The sequence below is a fragment of the Octopus bimaculoides genome, chromosome 1 (assembly GCF_001194135.2).
Source record: "Octopus bimaculoides isolate UCB-OBI-ISO-001 chromosome 1, ASM119413v2, whole genome shotgun sequence".
Classification (NCBI taxonomy): domain Eukaryota; kingdom Metazoa; phylum Mollusca; class Cephalopoda; order Octopoda; family Octopodidae; genus Octopus; species Octopus bimaculoides.
The window spans coordinates 58,410,762-58,423,550 of record NC_068981.1 but is presented as its reverse complement, the minus strand read 5'-3'; positions in this window follow the sequence as shown (position 1 = coordinate 58,423,550).

Sequence of the window (12,789 nt, the reverse complement as noted above, 5' to 3'; positions counted from 1 at the left end):
GATCCTCAATTATAGATTGCTGAAGGATATTGATTACTGCAGGATCAGTAGTGGATTCTTGATTTGATACAGATTTAAAGTTTTCTGCTCATATTTTCAGAATTTCACATTGCTACTTAACAGTTTGTTCCGTCGTTAGAAAGAATAGGTTCTGTACCACTCCTTTTTGGACTAAATACACCTTTCAGATTGTCATATGATGCTCTAAGTTGTGAGATTTAGCAACCTGTTCCAATTCTTAGGCCTTTTTGCTCACCAAGAATCTTTCATCTCATTCAGCTTTTTCTGTGTAGTTTTCTTAGGGGAGATATATAAGGATCTGAGTGTTGGTGAGTTTGTCTGAGATCCATGCCATGTGTCTCTTGTGCATAGTTTCTAGGAGAGGTTTAATTTGAGAATCATTCTCATTGAAACAATCCTGGTGCTTGCATTTGACTAATCCTAGAGCTTCTTCAGCAGATGATTTGATGCTGTCACGAATATTGTGCCACAAAATTTCAGGGTCATTGCTTTCCCCCATTTTCGCAAGCTTTGAATTTAAATGCATTTCAAAATTTTTTTGTTGTTTCTGGATTTTTTAGAGAAGAGACATTTATTCTCTAAAACGAAATCAACAACAACAACAATAACAATAATAATAATTTCTTTGTTTACCACAGAGGGTTTACATTAAGAAAAACATTATGGAAAGTACAGGACAAAACAAAGAATATGTGTGTGTATGTGCATGAGGGTGTGTTGTTGTGAAGGTTTTACATGTGTAGCGTATGCCTTAAGGGATACTTCTCTCTCTCTCTCTCTCTCTCTCTGTTATATATACATAGACACGGACGTAGTGGATAACAGCTAGCTTTCGGCCGCACCTTTGGACCCTGTTATGTCCACCACTCTGATTGGTTGGTATTGGCGCATTTTTGTCTTTTGTTCCTGATCGCACGGTCCTAACATAATGAAAAAAATCAACAATGTGTTATCCTCAACAGGGAGGAGACGTTCGAGGGCTGCATATAGAAAACCCCCATAAAAACTATGGGTACCTTCACTTTTGAAACAGGTACCTTTTTTCCTTTCCTTTTCTCCAATTACAGGCGTATACTGAGGGCAGGCCTGTTCACTCGCATTCTCGCCACTTTCATCCACCTTTTAGTAAACTGGTTAGAAGGTAACACTTCCTTCTCTACCCTTATTTTCTTTTTCAAGTGAAACTTGAAGTTGATCAGGAATTGGCTAGTCTCGTCCACTATACAATCTCTTTTGCCATAGCCACCAGGCATGTAAAAATAGCCTGCCCTTCTCATTAAAGGAAGGCAGCGGTGTGATCTTCATGATGGATTCAGTTGACAGTCAGATCCATCCTACACGTGACATAAACCCACAAGTCAGCAATACTCGGGCACTGGACGAGTGCATGCTAGACTGTCTCGTCCTGCGCATATTTCGGACATGCTCGGCTGACGGCACTGCTGTACCTGTATAGTTTATCAGCAGCATTGTCAGGCCAGAGATTTTTGGAAGTTATCCATTGGTCCGGGCCGAAAGTTCTCCGGAAAAAGAGTGGCTAGTTGTTCTTCGATGCCTAAGGTCTCTCCGAAAGAGGACAAAAAAAAAAAAATACAATTCCCAAAAATTTAAAATAGGAGAATTTGGAGCATGAGAACAGTAATGGTTGTGCTTATAATAATTGGTGTGTTAGGAACAGTAAACAAACATATAGACAAATGGCTGAAGGAGATTGGAATAGAATGTCCGGTAGAGCCCCTACAGAAAGCTTGTCTGTTAGGGACAGCAAGGATTATCAGGAGGGTTCTGAGCACTTGAAAGATAGCTGAAAACTTGTGGATACATAAGGTCACAGGTAGTAACCCATTACCCGCATAAATCCTACCAAGAATAAGATCGAACCTGAGCCAAATCAAAATAATAATAACAACAACAACAACAACAACAACAACAATAATAATAATAATAATCCAATGGGATTTTCCAGTCAACACTGACAGAATGATCCAGGCTAATCGACCAGACATAATTATTAAAGACAGGGAAGAAAATACTTGTAGACTAATAGATGCAAGTGTTCCTACTGATAAAAATATATCTATCAAGGAATTCGACAAACTAAGTAAATATAAGGACCTGGAAATTGAAATACAAAAGATGTGACATCTTAAAACGAGAACTGTTCCTGTTATTGTAGGTGCTCTAGGTATGATAAAAAAAAGGGATGTCAGAAACATCTAGATAAGATCCCAGGAGAACCATGACTCAGAGAAATCCAAAAGATTGTACCGACAAGTACTGCCCACATCCTTAGAAAAACCCTATCCATTTAAATGTCTGTGTTGTAATACATAAAGACACTTCATGTAATACTTCCCCTCCCCAAGCTTTCAGTCATACTGTAACATCTCTTATCCTTCACTTGCCCTGGGACACTGGGTGTGTCTTGGCAAGTGACTGTAACAAACATGCAGATTAAAAGTAGAAAAAAAATGGTTTCAAATTTTGCCACAAGGGCAGCAATTTTGGGGAAGGGGATGAGTCGATTACATCGACCCCAGTGTTCAACTGGTACTTATTTTATCGACCCCGAAAGGATGAAAGGCAAAGTTAACCTCGGTGGAATTTGAACTCTGAACGTAGTGATGAGCAAAATATTGCTGAGCATTTCGTCCGGCGCGCTAATGATTCTGCCAGCTTGCCGTCTTAGATGATGATGATGATGATGATGATGATGATGATGATGATGATGATGATGATGATGATGATGATGATGATGATGATGATGAAGATGAGGATGATGATGATGATGATGACGACGACGATGACGACGACGATGACGATGACGATGACGATAGTAATAATAATAATAATAATAATAATAATAATAATAATAATAATAATAATAATGATAATAATAATAATAACGATAACGAAGAGAAGTATGGTGGGGTGGAAAAACTGAGTTGACATCGTACGGGCAAAGTTTGGGCATTCTGGGCATCAGGAGAGGGATTTTCCAAGGAGATAGCTTATCTCCATTGCTTTTTGCTCTTGGTGACCTTGGTGCTGGGGAAAATGAACCTAGGATATCAGTTAAAAGGAAAGAATCTCAAAGAATAAACCACCTCCTCTTCATGGATGATTTGAAGCTGTATGGCAAGGGTGAAGTACAAGTGAGTTTTTTGGTGAACACAGTCTACTGTTTTAGAACTGATATTAAAATGGAATTCGAACTCAAAAAGTGTGGTATAATGAACCTGAAAAAGAGGCAAGGTACAGTCCCTGGAAGGGATAGAGCCACCTAATAGAGAAATGATTAAGCAAATTGAAAAGGAAGGATATAAATACCTTGGCATACTAGAGTTCAACGAAATCATTGAGAAGGAAATGAAAGAACACCCGAGAAAAGAATATTTCCGAAGACTAAGATTAATTTTGCGCTCAAAATTGAGTGGATTGAATAAAATCCAAGCGGTAAATACACGAGCGATAGCATCACTTCGGTTTGGAGTTGGAATTATAAACTGGCAAAAGAAAGAGCTGATGAGCATGGATACGAAGACAAAGACATATTGACAGTACACGGAGCATTCCATCTCAAGAGTGACACTGATAGGTTATACTTGTCCAGAAGAAAGGGTAGGAAAGGCTTTTATCAGTTGCCAGGATTGTGTAGAAGCAGAGGAAAACAGCTTTGGGTGGTATGTAAAAAATGCCGTGGAGAAGTCCAGTATCATCAAAATTGATATTTGTGTAAAGAAAGAAAAATTTAAAGAGGAAAAGAACTGAAAAAAAAAAAAAATGGCGCGGAAGAGAAAAGGTACCGCCAGTTTGCAAGATATACGAACGCCAAGACAGATACAGAAGACTGGTGGTTATGGATGCGGAGGAGTGACCAGAAGATAGAGACGGAAGCACTTATATGCGCTACACAAGAACTATGTGAAGTGCAGTACTGACAACGCAATTGAGAGCGAAAAATGCAGAATGTGTGGTGAGAGGGGCGAAATTGTATGTCACATTGTTAGCGAATGCCCGAAATTGGCACAACGCGATTACAAAAGACGACATGACAATATGGCAAGAATTATCCACTGGGAGCTCTGTGAAATTGGAAATCCCGACCGACAAAGAGCAAAGACGTGGTATGACCAAATTCCATGAGTTACCGAGAATGAAGACTGCAAAATCCTGTGGGAAGCAATGATTCAATGTGACCATCAGATCAATTATCGTAAACCTGACATAGTTGTGGTAAAAAAAAAACAAAAAAACTTTCATGATAATCGACAACAGTATCATAAGAGAAAGAATAAAAACTGAACAGCTATGACAATTTGAAGTGGGAAATACGCGAGTTGTGAGTAGTGAAGAGAGTGGATGCGATACCAGTAGTAATTGGCACACTTGAAAGTATCAGCACTCAACTACCAACATGGTTCAAAACGGTTGGTACAATTGTAAATATAGAACACCTACGAAAATCGTCATTGCTCAGAACTGCAAGAGTTCTCCACAGGGTTCTTGAAGCATGATTAGTAAACAAGTGTGACCTTAGTCTGTTGGCTGTGGACAGCTGAAACTTTCGATCATAACCAGCAAAATAAGCTGAGAGTTTTCATCAAATAATAACAATAACAGCAGCAATAAGTAAAATGAACTTCCACCAGTAAGCTAGATAACCAACGCATTACACACTCAACACACAATATAAGCAGTAATACAACAAAAGACTGCATCACTCCTCAAGAGAAAAAAACACTGATGCAATACAATACCGGGAAGAGTTTATACACTCCCAACAACAGAAAAGAACACACAATGCTGCACACACCCCAGCAGCACGGAGGTGTAGCAGGCGATGCAGTAGAAATTTTCATGAAACTATTAAATGTTGAACAACAACGACAACAATAATGGTTTCAAATTTTGCCACAAGGGCAGCAATTTTGGGGAAGGGATAAATCGATTACATCGACCCCAGTGTTCAACTGCTACTTATTTTATCGAACCTGAAAGGATAAAAGGCAAAGTCGACCTCGGCGGAATATGAACTCAGAACGTAGCGACGGACGAAGTACCGCTAAGTATTTTGTCCAGCGTGCTAACGGTTCTGCCAGCTCGCCGCCTTGAACAACAACAACAACAACAACGACGACAACAACAACAACATTCGAACCAAAATTAGAAGGAGGGAACATATTAAAGCCATAAATACATGGGCTATGCTAATATTGAGATACTCTGCTCTCTATCTCAAACGGACAAAAGTCGAGCTGCAGAACTTGTGTAGAAGAATTAGAAAGCTGCTCACAATGCACAACGCACTCCATCCTAAAAGTAATGTAGACCGATTCTATCTACCAAGAAAGGAAGGTGGCAGACGATTACTAAACGCAGAGGACACTGTTTTGCAATACTGGTCTGAAAAATTATGTTCTACAGAGTAAAGAAGGGATACTTTCGCAGCCAGATACCCAAAAAGTGAATGAAATAGTAGGAGAATTGAAAGAGAAAAGGGAAGACAGAATAAACAAATGGAAAGAAATGGAACTGAATGGCCAAATCATGCAACAGACTGAGAATGCTGGAAATAAAAATCACTAGCTTTGGCTGACGGATGAAAAATTGAAACGAGAGACAGAAACGCTAATTATAGCCGCTCAGGTACAAGCCCTTAGAACAAACCTGACAAAAACAAAAATCAACAAAACTCAGTCAAATATCAAATGCAGAATCTACATGAAAGGAGACGAGAGTATCAACCACATTCTGAATGAGTGCAAGTATACTAGCACAAAAGGAGTATAAGCGCAGACATGAATGTGTAGGCAAAAGAGTATGTTGGGATGTTAGCCTAGTGCGTAGCTTCAAAATAACAGAAACGTGGTATGAACACGAACCAGAGGCTGTGATAACAAATGAGAATTACAGGATCTTGTAGGACTTCTCCATAAAGACCGACCATACTACTGATGCAAGAAGACCAGACATGATAAAAGAAGACAAAATACACAGACAGTGTTAGATTGTAGTGACGCCTTATAGCAGACGACATTTCCGGAGTTTTTATCCACGCATGCGCAGGGACTAGTTCCGGAAGGAATACAGGAAGAGTTTCATGCGCATGCGTAGTCATCGACATCCAAGCTTTCGCGCTTCTTTCACCCTCTTTCTTCGCTGGCCGTCGAAGAGCCTAGACGTCGCAGCAGCCTCTCTCCAACAACCCAACTCGAGAGCTACACAAATAACCACGCAACTTCATTGACGGCGTCTCAGTAACCAAAAGGCGACGAGATACCGAATTCCCTCCAAGTGTGAGCCGAATTCTATTGTAACAAATATTGTTGTGTTGATAGTTCAGAATCTGCGTTCCGTTGTTTCTTCAAGAAGTTTAATGTACGGAAGCGGAGTACACCTAATGGTGTATAACCACTTCACTACAAGATCATGCATTTTGCAATTCTCTATGATAGCAGAGTCGACACTTGAAAAAATTGAAAAATATCAGGATTTAGCCGGAGAGCTAACAACAATTATTCCTGTAGCAAGTAGTGCACATGGCACAACACCCAAAATGCTACCAAAAAGACCGAAAGAAATTGTGATTGAAATTCACATTGTTGATCTGCAGATAAGTAACATCGTATACTCTGCAATAATTCTAAGAAATATTTTTAGATATTTGAGGGGACTTGTCGCCATGCCTCAAGATAAAATATTCGCTAAGTAGATTAGCATGCAGTAGCAACATAATAATAATAATATATTATAGCTCGCATTCTGAGGAGAGTATTGTCTCTTTGAGTTACAGGAGAAGGCACTACTTGAAACCTTTGGTGATTTGTTGTTGCTTGCTTTCAAGTAAAGAATAACCGGTAATTAAGAACTATCCAAGAGGCTGTCATGATAAAAAATAAAGTAATAATAATAATAATAATAATAATAATAATAATAATAATAATAATAATAATAAAGAAAAGTTTTATATACAACGTATCGAAGGTGGTAGAGACCTTATACAGCTAGAAAACTATTACAAAATAACCACCATAGGACTACAGAAACACCTACTTCAAATAGCCACAAAACACGAACAAAACAAAAAACTGTTTTCAGTTTTTAAGGAAGCTGACAAATGCAAAAAAGAAGTCATAGTACCTAACAACTATGATGAAAAAGAAGAAACAAAAGCTGTAGAACAACTTAAAGCCAAACTAAAACTGAAACAGCAACGGATAATAATAAAACGATGGCAAGAAAAGCCCCTTCATGGCAAATAGTGGGTTGAATTAAACAGAAAAGAAATAGACAAAGCAAAATCCCAGCAATGGCTAAGAAGCTCAGGACTCAAGGCAGAAACTGAAGGATTTTTAATTGCAGCACAAAACCAAAGCTTTCCCACCAGAAATTACAAAAAACCCCCAAAAAACAAAAAAACAAAAACATGTAATGAAAAGAAATACAAGTAAATGCAGAATATGTGGCAATGGACAAGAAACAATGGATCCTCTTGTCTCTGGCTGCCCAGTCCTGGCTTAGAAGGAGTATATTCACAGACACGACAGAGTTGGGACCAATATACACTGGAAGCTATGCCAACACTATGGAATAATAACAGAAAAAGAATGGTATACGCATACGCCAGAAAAGGTCACATAAAACGAGAGAGCAACCATACTATGGCATATGCCAATACACACAGATATAGAAATTAAGGCCAATATGCCGGATATAGTTGTCAGAGATCACCAAGAAAAGAAAAATGCTTTCTAATCGATGTATCAATACCAACAGATGACAATGTTTCTCTAAAAGAAACGGAGAAACTTTCAAAATACGAAGACCTGGAAATAGAGGCAACTCGAATGTGGAGTCTGAAAATAGAAACAATTCCTATCATAGTAGGCGCATTAGGTATGATAAAAAAAATTCAAAAGCACCAGGACTAACAAGCATATACAACATACAGAAAATAGCACTATTAGGCACCACACACATCCTACGCAAAACATTTTCAATACAGTAAAAATAAGAACATTACAACAAACCACAGCACATACCCAAGGCACACAGAGCTGAGCTCGGTAGTGCAGTGAAAGCAAGTGATAAAAATAAGACTACTGAATAATAATAATAATAATGATAATAATAATAATAATAACAATAACACATAATTTTCTTATGGTTTCTTAAACATCCTCTAGAACAACACTGTACAAATTCAAATATATGGTACCCTAGGCATAACACCTACATGAACTTCTAACTTGTTGTCTCTTGAGGTCTCTGGGTGAGACTTGGATCCAACTTGTACAAATGCAAAACAAAAGTCAAACATAAAATAATAATAATAATAATAATAATAATATGTTGTTGGCACTCTGTCGCTTACGACGTCGAGGGTTCCAGTTGATCCGATCAACGGAATAGCCTGCTCGTGAATTTAACGTGCAAGTGGCTGAGCACTCCACAGACACGTGTACCCTTAACGTAGCTCTCGGGGATATTCAGCGTGACACAATGTGACAAGGCTGACCAGGCACAACAAAAACAGGAAGAAAGAGTGAGAGAAAGTTGTGGTGAAAGAGTACAGCAGGGTTCGCCACTATCCCCTGTGGAGCTTTAGGTGTTTTCGCTCAATAAACACTCACAGCGCCCGGTCTGGGAATCGCTGCCCTAACCAGTGGGCCATTGCGCCTCCACTACTACTACTACTACTACTACTACTACTACTACTACTACTACTACTACTACTAATAATAATAATAACACACACACACACACACACACACACTCATACAGAATCATATTGACGCCAACTTTAGTGTGAAGACATTAACAATCCTAGGATTTTGTGATCAACAGCACATTAATATTTTTTTCCATGTTTACTACACACCAATATCTTTATTTGTCTCTTCACACATAAACATACATTTCTTAATATCATAAATTATTGAAGAACCTATGTTAAATTCAGGTACAGTAGTGTAGCAAGAATATTCAGCAATCAGATGAAAGAACAGTGATTAAAGTTGTGAAGAAAATATTTATTTTACCGTTACATTATACATTACCTTACCTCGACGGGCAGGTGATGAAATCGTAAAGCATGCGAAGTAAAGATAGATGTCGCAGATTTTCTTTGTATGGTTGGTTAGTAGTAATTACGGAAAGAAATAGAGTGATGTTGTAAGAGGAAATAAAATGAGCTAGTAAGAGTGAGAGAGTGTGGGACAAGTGTGGGGCAAGGGACAACGGTTAGGCGGTAGGTGATTGCAGATGCGATAAACACCTGTACCACCTCCGCCCTTCCTTTCAGGGATAGAGCTCGTCCGGACCAAGTCCGAACTAGCGCTTCCACCCTGTCTGCCACCTCGCTCCAGTTCTTCTCCGTTTGGGATTCCAGTCTAAACCAAACTCCAAGCACCTAACAGGACCACCTGTCCAGTGACTCACGGCACTGGACGATATCGGCTTGCTCCTCCAGGTGCTGAGGAGCAAGCCGATGGACTTGTCCTTGTTAACTTTTGCCCCTGCCACCACATCGTATCCTTTGATAACGTCCTCTATACAAAGGTAGCTGAGCCTCATTGGACACGATGATGGTGACGTCATCCGCATAAGCAGAGACCGACTTACTGCATCCGATTTCATTAGGGGTACGTCCCAAATTCTCCAACTTCCGCAGTAATAGCTCAAGAGCCAAAACGTACAGAAGCGGGGACAGGGGACAAACTTGACGAACTGAGCGCTTGATCGAAAACGGCTCCGACAGGTAGCCGTTTATCTGAATGGTGGATTTGATGCCGCTATACATTGCGGAGATCCACCTACGGAAGTCCGGACCCAGCCCAACCGCTTCGAGAATCGCCGCCAGGAGCTGGGAATCCTCCCATTCTGTTGCCATCACACTCGCCAGCAGGTCCCTAAACCAGTCCGGCATGCTACGATAAAACTCATAGGATAGACCATCTAGCCCCGGCGACTTATCCCCCAGTGCACTCAGGCAACACCTCTTTGACCTCCGCAGGTGTAATCGGCCCTTGACAGCATTCCTCATCACGTGCCAAGGGTCGTGGCCCGCTGGCGAGGAAACCCTTTAAGGGCTCCCCACGCTCAAGCGAGTCGCCCTGCCCAAACAAGCGGGCGAAATGCTGTTGAAAGGCCTTTTGCATCTTTTCCTGTTCATAGATCTTACACCCTTGTTCATAAGTTAAAAACTTTATAGAGGCTTTTTTGCCCCTCTGACACTCCACACGACGGACCTATCCGGTAATGTTAATACCTTCTCGGCCCCACTTCACGTAGCTTAGCTCTAACTCTGCAGTCTTCGTGTTTGGCTTTGAGGTGACGGTACAAGACCGTTCTCGCCGCCAGCACTCTGTCTGCAGAGCCAGATTCCAAAGCCTTGTCTAAATTCTTAACTAGTTCCCTTTCTATTCTAGATCTATCTAAACTTAGCTGATTGCTAAATCTAATAAACTCTAAATGGATGGCTCTCTTGTGGGCGTGCCACCATCTATTATTAATGATGGCGTCACATAATACCCTCTGTATTAAATCCTTAATCCGGGTACGTAAGGCATGACAAGTCAAAATAGACTTGTTCATCTTCCAGTACCCGGGTCCCTGTCTAAGATATTTATCTATATGTAAGACATTTATCTATATGTACCTCATACGCCACAAATTAGTGATCCGTGTAAGGCACAATACAAAATTGTGGACAGCTAAAGGTATCCCTATCTCTTTCTCTAACGAATACCCTATCTATGTAAGATCTGCGTGAGCCGTCGTTATTACTCCACATCCACTGTGGAACACTCGGCTCATCCAGTCTGTAACGGTCTACTAGATTATAGCTCTCTAGTAGACCCTTGAGGCCAGGATTTCCCCTCCTACCAGTCGAGCCAACACTATCCACTCGTGCATCGAGGATAGTGTTAAAGTCTCTTAATAGAACTACCATTTTTGACGTCGCTAGAAAGTGCTCTAGTTCTCGATAAAAACCTGACTGCCTACACTCCTTGGGATCAGAGACAGCTACCAACCTGAAGGACTGTTTACTTTCGTGAATCACATCTAGGACGACCAGCCTACCTTCTGGGTCCAGAAAGACTGTACTTACCTGTAAGTCTGAGGTTTTCCTGAGTAGTAGCACCACGCCCCTCCTCGTCGGCTAGGAGAAATAAATTTCTCATATCCGTTTAGAAGAGGAGAGAACGCTTCTGGCCCACTCATCTTGGACTCTGTGGCAATGCAAACGTCTATATCCCGTGGCCTGAGGTCGTCCAGGAGACAACATTGTTTCCATTTCGATCCCAGCCCACGCACATTTATGCACCCTAACTTAATCGCCATGGTAGAAATAGAAAGGGTTTACTTACTGTTGGGGCTTGGGGAGGGGCTGCACAAATTCGCCTACCTCCCCTTCCTTTCCATTTGTTGGTGTAGCCGCTGGACTTTTTCTTGGTGTCGCCGCGGGACTAATTAGAAATTTCTTATCAGCCATTTCTGTGTTAACAGCCCGGATGTCGTCTGGGTACCTTCCTTTAAATTAAAAAAAACAGACCAGCGTTCATTTTCGCGTACCTGATGTTTGGGGGCGTTTCTGCTGTTTTTTTAAACATGCACTTTATGGTGCGCTCTTATTACAGTGTTTAATGGTACATTTGTCTCTACATACGCGACAGCTTTTTCGTGTGGTTTGGTGAAAGGTTTCCCCCTGGGGTCGGGCTGGGGAGTTTTATTCTGTGTGTCTGTGGTGTTTTTTGTTTGGGAGGGGGAGTCGGAAAGGTGTATTTTTTGCGTTTGTTTGTCACTGTAGTGAAGTCCATCGCTTCATTTATTTCTTTCGTTTCTTCCGCCGCTGCTTTTCCTTCTGAAGTAGTCTTTGGTTTCTCTGGCTTCTCCGTATCCTCGTTTGTTTTCTTCGCTTTCTTTTCAACTTTTTGGGGAGGGGCTTCGTTGTCTTTCGTTTTGGTGCACGTCTCCACATTTGAAGCAACGAGGCCTACGTCCCTCAACGGCTACTCTTATGGTTTGCCCCGCCACTACAAACACCCTATCTGGCAAATCTTCCAGGGTCTCATTTGAGGCCTGTATGACCATTTCTAAAGTTTGGCCTTTCCAGTTTACTGCCTCCTTATTTATCATTTTCAAAATTGTTACGGCTTCTTCGACGTCGTATATTACGGCTCTGTGTGTGTGTGTGCGTGCGTATGTATGTGTATGTGTGTGTGTATATAAACAATGAATTAAATAGATACAATTAACAATCTAATAATTTATTTATATTATACTATGAATATAATATAATATAACATTAAAAAAATCATTAAAAAACCAAAATAGCCAACAATTTGTTTCGACTTATATACATATTTTGCTATATAAACAATTCAATTCACTTATATAAGTCTCAGAGCTAAGATTTAAAGATAGACGGAATTCTGTGTGAAAGGACGGTTGGATTGTAAAAAAATTAATTCAAATGCCTATGTATTATGAGCGTCAGTGTTAACTTTTCAACTACTTTCTCTGAAAGCAATTTCCTTAGTTTGTTACTTTACACACACACACACACTTTATTTGTAGGTTAACAAGGCTACCATTGGTATCATGCAATTTTCAAGCTTGCCATATTAGTTTCATCCCTCGGCATGAAACCAATGGTAGCCTTGTAAACCCACAAATAAAGAATAGTTATCCATCAATGTGGTGTTGAGCTCTCATTCTCACTGTTCGACATTTGTATATATATATATATATATATATATA